At 35.2% G+C, this 15,682-nt stretch overlaps 1 protein-coding gene across 9 annotated transcripts in view; it reads left to right on the forward strand.

Annotated features, from left to right (window-relative positions):
• Window positions 1-15,682, forward strand: part of SOX5 (SRY-box transcription factor 5) — a 1,011,837-nt gene that overhangs the window by 923,421 nt on the left and 72,734 nt on the right. The window lies entirely within an intron of this gene.

The following is a 15,682-nucleotide window of genomic DNA, read 5'->3' on the forward strand; positions in this document are numbered from 1 at the left end:
AAGGTCATTTAGGTTGGGGTTGGTGTGTCCCATCTATCTTTCCTTGATGTAAAGAGTGACAGTTGAAGCAGGATTGAGCTCATAAACAGTCATCTGAATATGAAGAAGAAGCTAGCTTTGGAGGAGGAGGGGAAAGTGAAGAAAGAACTACCTTTTACAGTAGAACTGGCAAATGCTGTGCTTTTTTGCAAAGTCAATGAAGGGTTGACATGATCTTGTAAGCTTCTGTTTCAGAGCGACCATTAACTTGAAAGGGGCATTACTGAATTGGGTTGATTTAGAACATACACTTCTTTCTTTTATTTATATTTGTTTTCCAAAGCCTAGGATAATTTTTAGTAATTTTTTAAAGAATCTAATATTTCCAGCCTCCTTTTACTTTAAAATACCATTACTCCATTCCCCCTTTAAATATGTTCTCTTGAGTTAATGTACAAAATGAACCAACACATGAGAACAAATTAGAAAAATTGTTTTAAAGAAATAAAGCTTAATGTGGGACTGGAAAACGGTGTTTGTTTTTTTCTTTCTAGCACCCTCTTAATCACTCCACTTTTGTGGTAAAATATGCATAACAATAAAATTTATCATTTTAACCATTTTTGAGTGTAGAATTTAATAACATTAAATCCTTTCAGAATGTTATGTAACCATCACCACTATTTATTTCCAGGACTTTTAATCATCCCAAATGGAAACTCTGTAACCATGAAATAATAACTTACCATTCTCCCTTCCCTCAGCCCTGGTAACTCTATTATACTTTTTATTAACCTTCTATTATACTTTCTGTCTCTGTGAATTTGTGTATTTATATAAGTGAAATCATGCCCTATTTCTCCTTTTGTGTATGGTTTATTTCACTTAGCATAAATTTTCAAGGTGTATCTATGTTGTAAGCATGTATCAATCATGCACCTTCGAGAATGACTTCACTTCTTTCAAAAGCAATACTCATTTACAAATATGAAGAATAATGGATATATAACTTCCCAGTCATAATAACCACAAGTAATAAATAGTGTCATATGGGGAAATGTTAGACAAGTACTAGATAGAATGAAAGATTAAAGTCTTGCAAGTCTTTTGGGGGGAAAACATTTGAAATCCTATCATTAAGGTAGAGATCTCTGTTCACTAATGTGTTCTAAGTGTCTAGAATAATGCTTGGTAAGTTATAGGTGTTCAATAAATAAATATTGAATGAATCAATTAATTTAAGGCAGGAAAGGAGAGAAGTTACAATTGTTGATTATTTCTCTGGACTACTTTGATGATATGAGAAGTGTGTCCCATGCAAATGAAAGGGAAGCCTGTCATGATTCAAGACACATTGTAAATGCAAGGTACTACTAGAGTGTGTTTCTGTTATTTTAATTGATTTAAGAGTAATGTGTGGCTTAGGTAGTGCAAATGGCTCATTTTTAATATGTTTTTCTTATTCTTTTTTAAATGATCTAAAAGAATCAAGGTTAGTGACTATGAATTGAAGTAAAATATAAAGTTTGTTAATATGATTGAATTATTAGTATAAATTATACAGGAAAGAGTAAATATTGAAATAAGGATGAGGCTCAGACTGTTGAAAATTATATATCCAGATTTATTCTATAACTGATTTTGAATCAATTTTAAATCATGTAAAAAAGTGATTATGTTACTCTTATTCCATTAAAAGGGGGGTGTCGGTGAACCGAACGTTTCCAATCAATTCTCCATATTATATCTAGACTAATCTTGTGGAAATGCAAATCTAATTATGTCATTCCTCTTCTTAAACTGTTACAGCTCCTCATCTACCTTTCTGAACATTTCTGCCACTGCCCAAGAGCCTCACTGGACTCCTTCCAATACCCTGCACTTGTCATGTTCTCTCCTACCACTAGGTTGTTCTCCTAGTACTTTTTCCTACTCCATGTGCATAGTTGCATCATCTCATCCTTCTGACCTCCAAGTAATCCTATTTGTAGAGAAGCCTTTCCCAATCTGTCTGACCATATCATAGCTCTCTCTTATATGCTCTTCCAACACCGTGAGTTGAGAAGTAAACCGAACTGAAACATTTTTAACTGGCAGTGGCCAAGAAGAAGGAGATGCAAATGCTAGGAAAAATGTCCTCTTGGATAGTTCTCATGTCCTTCCTGCACTACAATGGCAGTCATATAGTTCTAATCATAAGACCCCAGGCTCCGTTAGCAGAACTGTTAGAACTGCCCTCCGTGGGCTTGTCCAGCTCTTTGCCCAAAAGCCCCAGAGCCCACTACTGTATTTAAATGACTAGGGAAGATGTTCCTAAGGAATTGGTTAAGAGATACGAGTTATGTAAAAAGACTTGGATTCTAACTTATTCTTTGCTTCTTATTATGTGCCTTTGGACAAATGACTTTTACTTTTCTCGGTGCTTCAGTGGTTTTCTCCACAAAATAAGAATAGTATCTGTTTCCTAAGTTTCAGAGAGAGACAGCATGGGCCTGGCACATAGTAAGAATCCTATACATTTTAGCTATTATGATTATTTTTGCTGCTATTATCATTCTGTGTCCAGATCTCTCTCGAAACTTAGACTAATTTAATTTATGTACCTAAATAAACAACACTAATATAATACCTAATATTTTCTCAATCATGAAAGTTTACAGAAGAAAAATGAAGGAGAAACTAAGGGAGAAATCCATAGGAAGAATTCTTTGTAATTTTAACCCCATCGTATGTGTTGTCTATTAGTATCAGCAGTAAAACAAAACAAGTAAAGAAAAAAATCTTAAATGGCTGTGCTTTCTTCAGGGAGAGGAGAGTTCTGTCACGAGTGACTCAAAAAGTCTTTGACTCTTGAAGCCTTTTAACCCCTGGGCGTGTCAACTATCGTTGGCTCAGAGCTTAGGGAAAATCCCCACTTCCACTGGCCAGCAGGTAGGGAAATCCCCCTGCAATAGAGAGAATTCATCACATAAATGTTAAGTTTGGAAAGCATTTTTAGTAGTAACATTGTTACCCCCATATGGTAAGTTTATATGGCACATAGTAGAAAGGAAAACTTTAAGGGATACCCAGACTTCTGAAACTACTAGTTGTTTAATTTTTGTCAAGTTATCGAACCACCCCCACTGAACACACAGACTTGTTATGGTGATTCCTGAAATAGCATGCAGACTTCTAGCAAAGTGAGTGGCACTTCATAGTCACTGAGAAAAATCATGGCTCTTGCACTGCCTCTTCCCATATGCGCCAAGTATTTTCAAGCTTCCAGCAAGTATGCAATCTGGAAGTATGTTTCTTTTCTTTTTTTTTTTGTAATATACAAACTAATATATAGTCTGATATAGTCTGATTTAATATGACTTGACACACTCAATTTCTCTTTATATTAAGTAAAAAATGCTCACTATTTTTAATGTCTTGATTATTATTACATACCATCCCCAATCTATTGGGATAAAATGAACAATGATTTCACAATTATGAACTTAGTTAAAGATAAGTGATTGCTTTAAAAATCTTTCTGATAATACTCAGCTTCCCTATATTAAATAAAAATATTGGGTAACAACAGGAAACAGAATTTTTTTTTTCCCTCCGCTAAACAAGCATTCTCTTCTTATTGTTATTTTGAAAGGAATTTAGGCAGGGCTTTTTTCCCATAAATTAAACTAATTAAGGCTATGAGTATAGTCACTGATATATAAAAGATTTGCAGAGCTTTCCAGCCAGTGTCCCCTTTACCTTGCCAAATGGAGATGTATTTACTGGTTAGTGACCTCAGGAATAGGCGCAGAGTGTTCTTCCTCCCACAGTCATGAGCAGAAAGTCTGGAGCGGCATAAAAAGGGTCAATCGAATAGGTCATACATCATATGGGGAGGCAGATGTTGGAACATATTGTAATGGATTACTGTGCAGTACATGAAGATGGCTTGTGGAGTAGAAAAAACAAGGAGGGAGTGAGAGAGAGAGAGATAAACTATCAGTTGGTGTTTTCTTGCATGACTCTCACAAATATATCTGGATCTTTAAGGAACTGCTTCAATTGTAAAAGTCAAAATGTTTTTTCTAACTATTCAAGATTTATTGGTGTACCGCAAGATGAAGAAAGCCTTTTAAAATCCAGTACATTTTAAGCATTTCTTATTTATATGCTTCAGTCTCTGTGGTGTGACAGAAACAGCTTGAGAGCATCATACCTGTGAAAAAGGTCTTACAATTTAAGTAAGTTCAAATATATTCTTTAATTTTTATCAAGATACCATCTTCACACCCTCTCAACACTCCACCCCTCATTGATAGCTCCGCATTCCATCCAAGTATCACACAGAGTGGGACAATTTGGAATAAAGTAATAAAGATTGTCTGTGTATTATTAGCATTTGGTGATAGCGACTTTACAGAAATAATGCTATAGCATCTGTACATGTATTCACGATAGCTTTTTAATGGTAAATCTGCACTATAGCCAGACGTAGTATTTTACTTTTGTATTCCAGCTTTTCCAAGACATATCATCCAGGATTGATACAATTAAGGAGGTGTGGATCATAATCGCAGTAGTTTCTGCCTTGAGGCCCCTCCCAGCCAGCCCCTTGTTTCCTCAGACATGCTTCGCGAGAGGCTCACCTGTTTTCTCAAAAGGCAGAAAATTCCCTTTCTGACGTGGATAACATTTATTTTCCCCTTATGCCTTGCCCCCCTACCATCTAGAACCCCCCTCTAGATGTCAGCTGGCCCTCCAGCCTTTTGGAGGCTCTGTCCACTTAAATCATTTCCTTAAGTAACCTGATATTGAAACTCTTACAGTCCAACAGCTTCAACTTGCTCATTTTAAAAATTCTGTGCCATTGATATACTGGCTATTAGTTATCTTCTGTTTTGACAAATCTAGAGTAATTCTGAGTTTACTTACTCTTTCAGTTTGAAATGTTTCTTTCTTGCCCTCAAGTTTCCTTAGGAATTGTGTCCAAATACAGCAGACCCTGGATCTCTCATGTTGTGTGTAGTTCCTTGAACTTGCTTCTCCAAGTGACTCGTTCCTAGTAGAGTGACTCCAGTTCCCTGCCTTCTCTCCCTTGGGAAAAACCCCTCAGTTGGAACTCTAGACTGGAGATTAAGTGAAAACCTTTCCCACGTCCCCCACAGGCACCTTCCCCCAATCACCTTCCCCCTTGGACTGTGGTAAAGAGAGTGAAACAGCAGGAGAAATGCTTCACACCTCCACTCTCCAGCCCCTTCTAGGGGTTAACCATCAAGGAAGTTAGGAGAGAACTCTAACCATTTACTCCCTACCCCAAGCCTTTCACCCGCAAGAGTCTCAGTCTTGAGAGCTAGCCCTATCTAGCTAGTCTTCATTTTTTTCTGGAAGTCACCTTCGTGGTTAATAAAAGTCATCAACTTTCAGAGCTCACTTGGACCATGCTAGTATTCCCTGATGGAGTACAATAAGTGCATAGTCCTTTACAACCTCTACTGCATAGGATTTTTAAAAATTAAAGAATAAAAAATTTATCATTGTGTAAGTATATAAAAATTTACATGAGCGGAAAATAACATTTATTTGTGTTACTATTTTGTTGTTATTATATTTTTATCATTTTGAACCTTTTCATAATATCTATATACTGCTATTAAACCAGACCCTCACTGGGTTTCTCTGGTAGGTTTTACTGTTTACAATCAAATTTGAATATTAAGAACTCTTACAACCAATAATAAGACCACCCATTTTTTAGAAAGACCAAAAGTCAGTCTGAGTAGGCATTTTACCAAAGAAGACTTAGAAATGGCTAAGAAGCACATGAAAAGTTGCTCAGTGTCATTCACCACTAAGAAAATGCAGATTAAAACTATAATGAGACACCAGTTCCCTCCTATTAGAGTAGTTATAATCAAAAAGACAGACAATACCAAGTATTGAAGATATGGAGAAACTGGGACCTTAGTAACACTGCTAGTGGGAATATAAAAATGGTTCAGCTAGTTTGGAAAAGTTTGGCAGTTTCTTAAAAAAGTAAACACGAACTTACCCTATGACTCAGCAAATCCAATCCTAGGAATTGGGTAGTCAAGAGAAATGAAAACACACAAAAACTTGTACAGGAATGTTCCATAGCAGGATTATTCATAATAGCCTAAAATTGGAAACAATCCAAATGTCCATCAACTGGATAAACGCACACACAAATATGATATATGCATACGAAGGAATACTATTGAGCAATACAATGGAGCAGGCCACTAATACATGCTACAACATGGAGAAACCTCAAAAACATTACGCTGCGTGAAAGAAACCAGATCTCTTTTTGTTCAGTCTCTTTTAGCACTGCTCCAGTAGTGGGGGCTGTAACATAGAATAACCACACATCCTGTCTAGGAGAAGTAACATGAGCATATTCTTTTATTTTAAAAAGGGAAGGGGAGAGTGTCTTTTTTAAAAAGTGCCCTCTGGGGTATACAGAAAAATCTTAAATACTATGTATAGACCTATTTTGTTGGTTGATTTAAAGGTTTACTCTGTAACTTTGCATGTTGTATTTCCTCTGCCTAGAATATCTTTCTAAGTTTTCTTGGACTTTCTTAAAGACTCATGTCTAGCAAGGCTGGGAGCCATGTCCCATCCTGGGCCCTACCTTGGAAGCCATTTGCAGGTCAGTCACAGACAAGAAATTTAGGCCATCTAGGACAAAAGCCAAGCATCTTCTCTTGAATGGAGCTGGGGACAGGAAAAGAGGGAGTGCAGGCTGTGGGTCCAAACATAGAGCATCAAGGAGATCAAGATTCTAAATTCAAGCCTGCCCTCCTGATCATTTGTGTGTGGGTTGTGGGGAGAATATGCATAACATTGGGGCACCTGGGTGGCTCAATCAGTTAAGCATCTGCCTTCTGCTCAAGTCATGATCCCAGGGTCCTGGGATAGAGCCGCGCGTCAGGCTCCCTACTTAGCAGGGAACCTGCTTCTCTCTCTCCCTCTGCTGCTCCCCCTGCTTGTAGTCTCTGTGTGTGTGTGTGTGTCAAATAAATAAACAAGAAATCTTAAAAAAAAAGAGAGAATATGCATAACATAAAATTTACCATTTTAACCATCTTTAAATGTACAATCCCTGGCATTAAGCACATTTACATTGCTGTGCACCCGTCACCACCATCTCCTGAACTTTCATTTTCCCAAAACGAAATTCTGTACCCATTAAAGAATTAAGTCCCTTTCCCCACCTCCCCCCAGTCTCTGGAAAGCACCATTCTTTCTGTATCTGTGAGGTTGAATATTCTAGATACCTCACCTTGTATAAATGGAATCATACAATATTTGGCCCTTTATGACTGGCTTATTTCATTTAACATAACATAATGTCTTCAAGGTTCATCCATGTCGCAGCATGTATCAGAATTTCCTTTGTTTTTAAGGCTGAATAATATTCCACTGTTTGTCCATCCCTCTGATGATGAACACTTGGTTTACTTCCACCTTTTGGCTGTTGTAACCGACGCGGCTCTGAACGTGGGTGTACAGTCTCTGATTTCAATTATTTTGGGTATATACCCAGAAGTAGGTTTGCTGGGGCATGTGGTAAATCTGTATAATTTTGAGAGGAACTCCCATACTGTTTCCTGTAGCAGCTGCACAATTGTACATTCTCACCAGCAATCAACAAGGCTTCTGATTCCTCCACATTCTTGCAAACACTTGTTATTTTCTCGTGTTTTATAATAGCCATCCTACTAGGTGTAAAGTGGTATCTCATTGTGGTTTTCATTTGCATTCAGGGGTTTTGAAGGTATGTTTGTCAAGACGGGAGAATGAAATGTTTTAATAAACACTGCATTAGCTTAATTTATGAATTGTAAGTTTTTATAAGTTTGCCATGTGAGTTTCTACTAGCACTTTTGCCCTGGGATCCAGCAAATTTAAGGCCTATCCTATTTTTCTTGCAATACTTGAATAACGTCAAAAAGAAGAGCTGACAATGTTAGGGGAAGAAGTCCATGTTTAAACTCAAGTTGCTTTGATAATTTTCTGTGAGGAAACATTATGAAAAATAATGTGCAATGCAAATTTATTCACATTGAAACATGCTGATATGTTTTGAAAGATTTTCTGCAGTACATTAGTTTCTCTTTAAACTCCACATTTAAGTTACATTAAGAAGCTGAAATTAAGCTATAAAGATAACACTTATGGAGCCTTGAAATTGCTTTCTGAATTTTTTCCTCACAAATGTTACTCCTTGTTTCTTCTCTTAAAAAAACAAACAAATGTTTTTCTTCCACATCACATCTAACGTACATCTTTCAGGTCTGATTCAAACTTTAGAAGTACACATTTGCCTATTTTTAAAATTATATGATAAATGATGAGACACATTTGAAACTCTCTAATCCAATTACTTAACACATTGCATGTCCGTTAACTTTTACTGCTAGTTGCAGATAAAAATCTTCTGCCATTTCTGTACGTATATTTGACCTTCAAGGTATTAATCAGGGGGTTTTTAGCTATAATGTTCTTTTTGAAAATTTAGGTTTATACGTGTTTGTGTATTTGAGAGTTTAGAAGTGACTACTACTTATTTTCTGAGTGAGGGCTTTCTTGCCCCCAAGGCTGATAAAGGACTTCAACTTCCATCCCTATGCCTATTTAAATTCTTAGGGTAAATTAAACAACCTCACTGGTCTCATTTGATTAAATATTAAAAAGATGTAAAATTCATTTATATAATGTACCTCTTTTTTTCTTTCCTTCATGTATTGGTGTTTATATGATATTTCATTTGGAGAAGATAATTCTACTTCTAGAAATAATTTTAAGCAATTAATTTAGCAAAAATTATATTAAATGGGTGTGCACTCTTCATTCAGATAATGGCAGTATAAATGTTTACAAATTTACTTAAAGAATCAGTATGTTTTATGATATAGCATTTAGGAAAGCCAACATTTTCAGTCGTGATTTTAATTTTTTTTTTCTTCAAATGCTTTTTGTACCCAGCTCTCCTATCTGGTATGATGAAGTTTGTGATTTGGGGAGGAGAGAGGTGGGAAGTCAGAGAAAGGGAGGGTAGAGCTGGAGAGAGAATGGAGGGCATGACTTATCGCACTATTTTCCCAATGAGGTATGGGTGTCCCATCTCCTAATCCATGCCTGCAGTAGAGAAGGTAAGATAGTTGGATCAAACTATACACTGTCCTGTTCTACCGGCTCCTAAGTGATTGCTAGTATGTGGTGTCCTCCCTGTCTCCTGTGCCTTTATTTAGATTGCTTGGATACATAAAGGGAAACCTGATCATAGATCCCAGTTCAAGCAGAAAACTAAGCTTTGAACTAACCAAGAAAAAAGGATCCCAAAGAACAGCTTCTATCTCACAACCATAGCCCCTACTAAATGCCTCTTTATCTTTGAATAATAAATATTTAGGATCCAGTGAGTAAATAGTGTATATCCCTTTATCAGAAAGAAGACATTTCCTATTTGTCTTTTCCAAAACAACTAAGAGTATCTCTGTGCTTAAACTTTTGGTTCTATTGTCTTTTTAAAAGATATTAACTTTTTTTTCTAATAATCTTTATCCATTTTTTTGGTTCAAAATTCCATATTGACTTATTCATTTACTATTATGATTATGGCTACAGTAAGTATATTATGCTATATTTTCTTCCTATGCTGATAAGATTTTGAAATTCATTGTTTCTTTGCTCCTTTAAGTAAAAGAAATAAATAGATGAATGGGAAGTTTTATCAACATCACCATTATGTCTTTTCTCTACTTCATCAAGTAGTAAAAACATGCCATTTCCGTCCAGGTTTTTAAAATTTGTTCCACATATAGTCATTACCATTATTAAAAATATATTAAATACATACTAGAAATCTACGTTTGTTAAAAATTAATGGTATTATTTTATGTAGTTCATTTCAGTCTTTATTCATTTCTACTTTTCTTGCCTTTAGGATTTTCTGAGAAAGCATTAAATAGTAAATCCTTGCCTTCAAGGAGTTTACTAGTTAGTAAATGGTTTGAGGGACCAACCAGTAATATATATTTTTGTCAGTGCATAATGCTTTCAATCCAAATACTCCATATGGCTGGCAGTTGGGCCCTAGGGTAGTAGCAACAGGAGAGGTTGTATTTTCAACAATTTGGGGGAAAATAATCTATTAAGGAAAAGTGGGAAGAATTTACCATCTAAAGGAAGAAATTGTATAGTCTACCTTAAAACTAAAAGTCTCTTTTGTGAAATTTCTCCACCGCTTGCACCGAGAAGTACCAGCCACTAGCTTAGGATAGCTGAGTAAAAATGGCTATCTTCGGAAGAAAATACAGTTGTATCTAACTGTGGGTTAAAAGCCAAGTTGTCCAAATACAACTGTACTGGGCGCCCGGGTGGCTCAGTTGGTTAAGCGACTGCCTTCGGCTCAGGTCATGATCCTGGAGTCCCGGGATCGAGTCCCATATCGGGCTCCCTGCTTGGCAGGGAGTCTGCTTCTCCCTCTGACCCTCTTCCCTCTCGTGCTCTCTATCTCTCATTCTCTCTTTCTAATAAATAAATAAAATCTTAAAAAAATTAAAAAAAACAAATACAACTGTACTATTTTCCCCCAAATTTGCAACAATTAATTAGCTCAAATTAAAATATCTGTTCCTTATCATCCCATCAGATTTTTGTTTTGACCCCACACTGTACCATTATAGCTCAACAGGAAGAATGCCTACCAATGAAGTATCAACCCACTACCATTATAGCTCAACAGGAAGAATGCCTACTAATGAACTATCAACCCACTGCCTAATAGTGCATTGGTACACATGGTACATTACAGGGAAAAGAAATACTGATTAGGTTTAACTAAGATAAATATAATTCAAGCTCATGCTGTTGTAGATACACTTCATCATAATCTTAATACTTTAAAAAAATGTTTAATGACCTATACTTTAGGGAAAACCCATGATGGAATGGTTCTAGCATTTTCGCTATCACAATATGAATTACAGTGAAGTCTCTCTGTGTGGCTTTTAGAAAAAAAAAAAGAAGAATAAAATACATGTGTTTTAGCTGTTCTACAAGATTGTACAATGACTATATAAACAAATAAGAATATGTGATACGTGAATACTTACATGTTAGTATCTATGAAATAAAAACTATATAAATTATACTATTCATCCTGTTCTGTTTCATTTTTCTTTTCCCCGGTTAATTTGTAGTCATTTATGTGCCCACTGTGCTATGAACTTGGTATCATTTTTCCATCTTCATTTCCACAACTGTTACTTCAACTCAAGTTATCATTAAAATTATAGCTACCAAATGTTGATAACCTCATAACTGATACCTTGTCATATCTTTATTCTAGTTAAAACAATCACATATATTGCTTTCAAAAATTCAGTGACTTTCTCTTGCCTACATATTAAATTTAAATTCTTTGTCTTTATTTGAAGATCTTCTATAAGGTGAACTAGCCTACACACCCAGTGCTTCTTTACTCTTCCTGGGATATGGACTCAATTAGGGCACTGTCCTTTCTCCCATTCACTGTTTTACACCATCTTCTGTATTCCCTTTGCAAAAGCTACTTCATCCCTGCTCCTGTGCCTTTAATTGGTTCTCCCTTCCTAGAATTCCACCTCCTTTTTTTACTTACAGCTTAGCTACATCTCTTCTATGAAAAACCAGTTCACACTGACTCATTTCCTTTCCCTTCACACCCTTAAAAGTGGCATACAGTTATAGTACACTTATACTCTCATTGTTTTATGTTTATTAATCTTGACTTAGGGAAGAAACTATATTTATACATTGCCTGTAGCCTCCACCGTACCTAGCATAGTCCAGAGTATATAGTAGGAAGTCAGCACATATATATTACCCAGTCAGTTTCTTACTTGGTATAATTAATTAATAATTATAACTATTACTTATTGATAAAGCATTCTTTGCCATGTATTTTTCTGAGTATTTTATACATAATAATATGTGATTTATTTCTCACAGCAACTCTATAAGGTCATTTTTTTTTATCCTGAATTTGCAGATTAAGGAATCGTGTGGCTCAGTTTAGTTGCCCAAGGTGACTAGTTCAGAACTGGTATTAGAATTGAGGTTTACCTTGCTTTTAACTATTCCAGTAGAAGTACACTAGAAGTAGGAAACCATGGGTCCTTGAAGGAGCTAAAGAGACAAAAAATGTGGGTTTATGGAACAATTGGAAACAAAAGTGAAGTACGCACATACCCACACACACTTACATACACATAAGCACTGGGAGGACCCTAAGTAATCAATGGATAGATTCCAGCTTAATTTTATGATTGTTTTCTTTTTTTTTTTTTTGATCTGCAAAATTTTATTAAGCAATAGCTGGACAACTTTATGATTGTTTTCTTAAAAAAAAAATCATTGTCTGAAGTAGGTGTAGGAATGAAGGAAGGGAAAGGGAATAGGAATGCAATATTTTAAGTAATATAAAGAGTGGAAAACCTAATGATCTGTGGAGTTGGGGAGTTTTATTTTATTTTTTTAAAGATTTTTATTTATTTATTTGAGAGAGAGAATGAGATAGAGAGAGAGAGAGCATGAGAGGGGGGGAGGGTCAGAGGGAGAAGCAGACTCCCTGCTGAGCAGGGAGCCCAATGCGGGACTCGATCCTGGGACTCGATCCTGGGACTCGATCCTGGGACTCGATCCCAGGACTCCAGGATCATGACCTGAGCCGAAGGCAGTCGCTTAACCAACTGAGCCACCCAGGCGCCCCAAGTTGGGGAGTTTTAGAGATTAAAATAAACCCCTAACACAAGAGTTTCAAATTAAGAGTAAAGTTATTCTGCAAGACAAAACAGTTATTCTGTTAGTCTGGTTAACCTCAAGAAGTGAGTGCTCTCTTTAAGCTTTAGCTTTTTATGTGTAGGATCTCCAGTTTGTTTCTCATGTTTAGAACAACCTAACTTTTTCAAAAAAGTACATTTATCATAACGCACCTTATATTTAACTCTGAGTTTATCCACAATCTTTTTTTAAAGATTTATTTATTTATTTATTTATTTATTTGACAGAGAGAGACACAGAGAGAGGGAGCACAAGCAGGGGGAGTGGGAGAGGGAGAAGGAGGCTTTCCGCTGAGCAGGGAGCCCGAAGTGGGGCTCAATCCCAGGACCCCGGGATCGTGACCTGAGCCGAAAGCAGACGCTTAATGACTAAGCCACCCAGGCGCCCCATCCACAATCTTTTAAAGAAAAATGTTAGCCAGATTTTTGTTTAAAAAATTTGTATAGTTAAGATGCAGATACACACACAATTGTAGGTGTGTTTATCATATGGAAGTGAGTTCTATAGTTCATAGGATGCTTTTTACTTCCAGTGGCCTTCCAATTGCCACTACATTCCATGACCCTTCCCTCTCAACAAGGTCAACCAGTGGTTCTGTGATTGTAGAACTCACTCAATACACATAACTATTGTTATTCTTGATTTTGCTTCAAGAGCGTGTAATAAGTTAAATAAAATATCCATCATCACTTGATTCCCTTGTTTTTTAAAATTAGGCAGCACACACACATTAATCAGCACGCATAGATAAATGAACTTAATTTTTTAAAAGGTTGTATTAAAATGAGTCCCAGCAACATTTTTTTTTCTTTTTGGTAAGTTGCCCACCCTTACGTAGTAGCCAGCTATGAGAAACACGGTCAGCTTCTTTAAAACTACTGAAATTTCCTTTTAACTTGTGAGTTAGCTCGAATTAGGAACCAGAAGTATTAAAATTTCTGGTTTATTTTACCTGTGTAGACTTGAAGTGTGTTAGATTCTCTAAGATTTGAGACCTTTTTAATGCTTCTGTAATATAATGTAAATTTAAGGAACACATATATTTCCACACAAAATAAAATGTATTAGAAATAACTATTTCCTACTTCTAAACCTTGGTGAAGCAGGAGAAAGCCAAATATGAGGAATGGGCTATGGGAGATAAGAGGAATGAAGAGCTACCCACTGTTAACCATACTCTGATGGACTAATATGCTTGTGACATTTTCATCATAAATTACTTTAAATCTTTATAGTCTTTAAAAGTAGCAGCAAAGTGGATGATAGCATACTATTCTTGTAAAAATATTTAAATGGGTCCTTCTATTTTACAAATTTAGTTTTTTCTACTCAAAAGGATCCCTTAGGACAGTTTAATTAAGATAAACCTTAACTTCATAGTTAAAAAGATAAAAATAATGCATTTATTTGAATGAGGAAAGAATGTGTATGACATTTTTGATTCCAAGTGTATGCCATCTGCAACCTTTACATTCAATAAAGTGTTTCAGAGTATATATTTATGCTTGTATTTTCAATAGTAGTTCTTATATTTCTTTGGAAGTTGGGGGTCTGTCTATAGAGATTGATATTTAAGCATTGAATCACCTTTTGTGAGTGATTGGTCCATCTATTTAATTATCTAAATAACACAAATAGCCAATATTTTTCCAAATTATGAAATAATTCTTTAATAATCAAATTAAAATTTTGAATAATTATTTTGTTCACATTTTTCTTTTTACCTACAGATATTAAAATATCTTATGTCAATCTTCAGTAATTATGAAGCAATCTTATATTTAGTATATACTAAACCACTAATATGGATTGTTAGCTTTTAGGAATAATACCCACTGAGATAATTTTTAAAGACAAGGATATAATATATAATACAACATGAAATTTATAATATATAATATAGCTATACAGCCTATTTTTAAAATATTTTTAATTCAGTATATGTAATTCAGTACATGTATTTTACTGGACAAAATTTTAATTTGCAAAGTCTATCTTGGGATATTGGTTATTTTCTCAGTAACTTCATAAACAGTTTAGGATGAGGATAAAAAAATACTACTTTTTTGAACTGTAGAAAATAATACAAAGGTTTTTAACACAAGTGTGGGAAATGTATCAATTCTGATACTTAAAAAAAAATGATAAACTCCCAGTCATTGTATTTGACATCATATCCTTTTACTCAAATTTATGCAATCTAAGACTTATGAATTAAATCTAATTTTTCTTTCTCACAGACTGAAATAAAGAATACAATTATTCCAATGTGCACACACACACACACACACACAAACTTGGGGAGAAGGAACACTCATTGAGAGTACAAATATACTCCTCTGGTGTTTCTTTGTCAGGAATATATCTTATGTTAGTTGTCATAAAAACCCCATAATTTTATCAATAATTTTAATGATCTGATTCATTTAGACCATAGTATCTGGAAACTGTGAACAGTGTATATGTATTTTCATGTAAATATATGCCTGCATTTAGTTTTCAATATTTTATTTCTAAAGAGACCCCACTTAATCAGGGTCTCTGGCTTATTCTGAGCAGTTTTATCCTTTGAAATTTCTTTCAGAGAAAAATCAAGATAAGCTGTGTCACAGTACTTTCCTTTGAGAGCTTTTATCTTTAGTATCAGTCTTTTCATTACAGAAGTTGTAACTTGCATATGCACACACACATGCATACACACACACACACACACACGTTAATTTCTTTTCTATCCAGATCTTAAAATTTTTGTAAACAGCTAATGGAGATGAAAAGAGAATTAATCTAAACATTTGAGGTGAGTATTTGAATCTAAAGCAACCTCCTTGTTTAAGATACCATATCATATGACAATTATTATCAAAGTGAA

The sequence above is a fragment of the Callorhinus ursinus genome, unplaced genomic scaffold, assembly GCF_003265705.2.
Source record: "Callorhinus ursinus isolate GAN/ISIS: 27379988/994484 unplaced genomic scaffold, GSC_fseal_2.0 scaffold27, whole genome shotgun sequence".
NCBI classification, from domain to species: domain Eukaryota; kingdom Metazoa; phylum Chordata; class Mammalia; order Carnivora; family Otariidae; genus Callorhinus; species Callorhinus ursinus.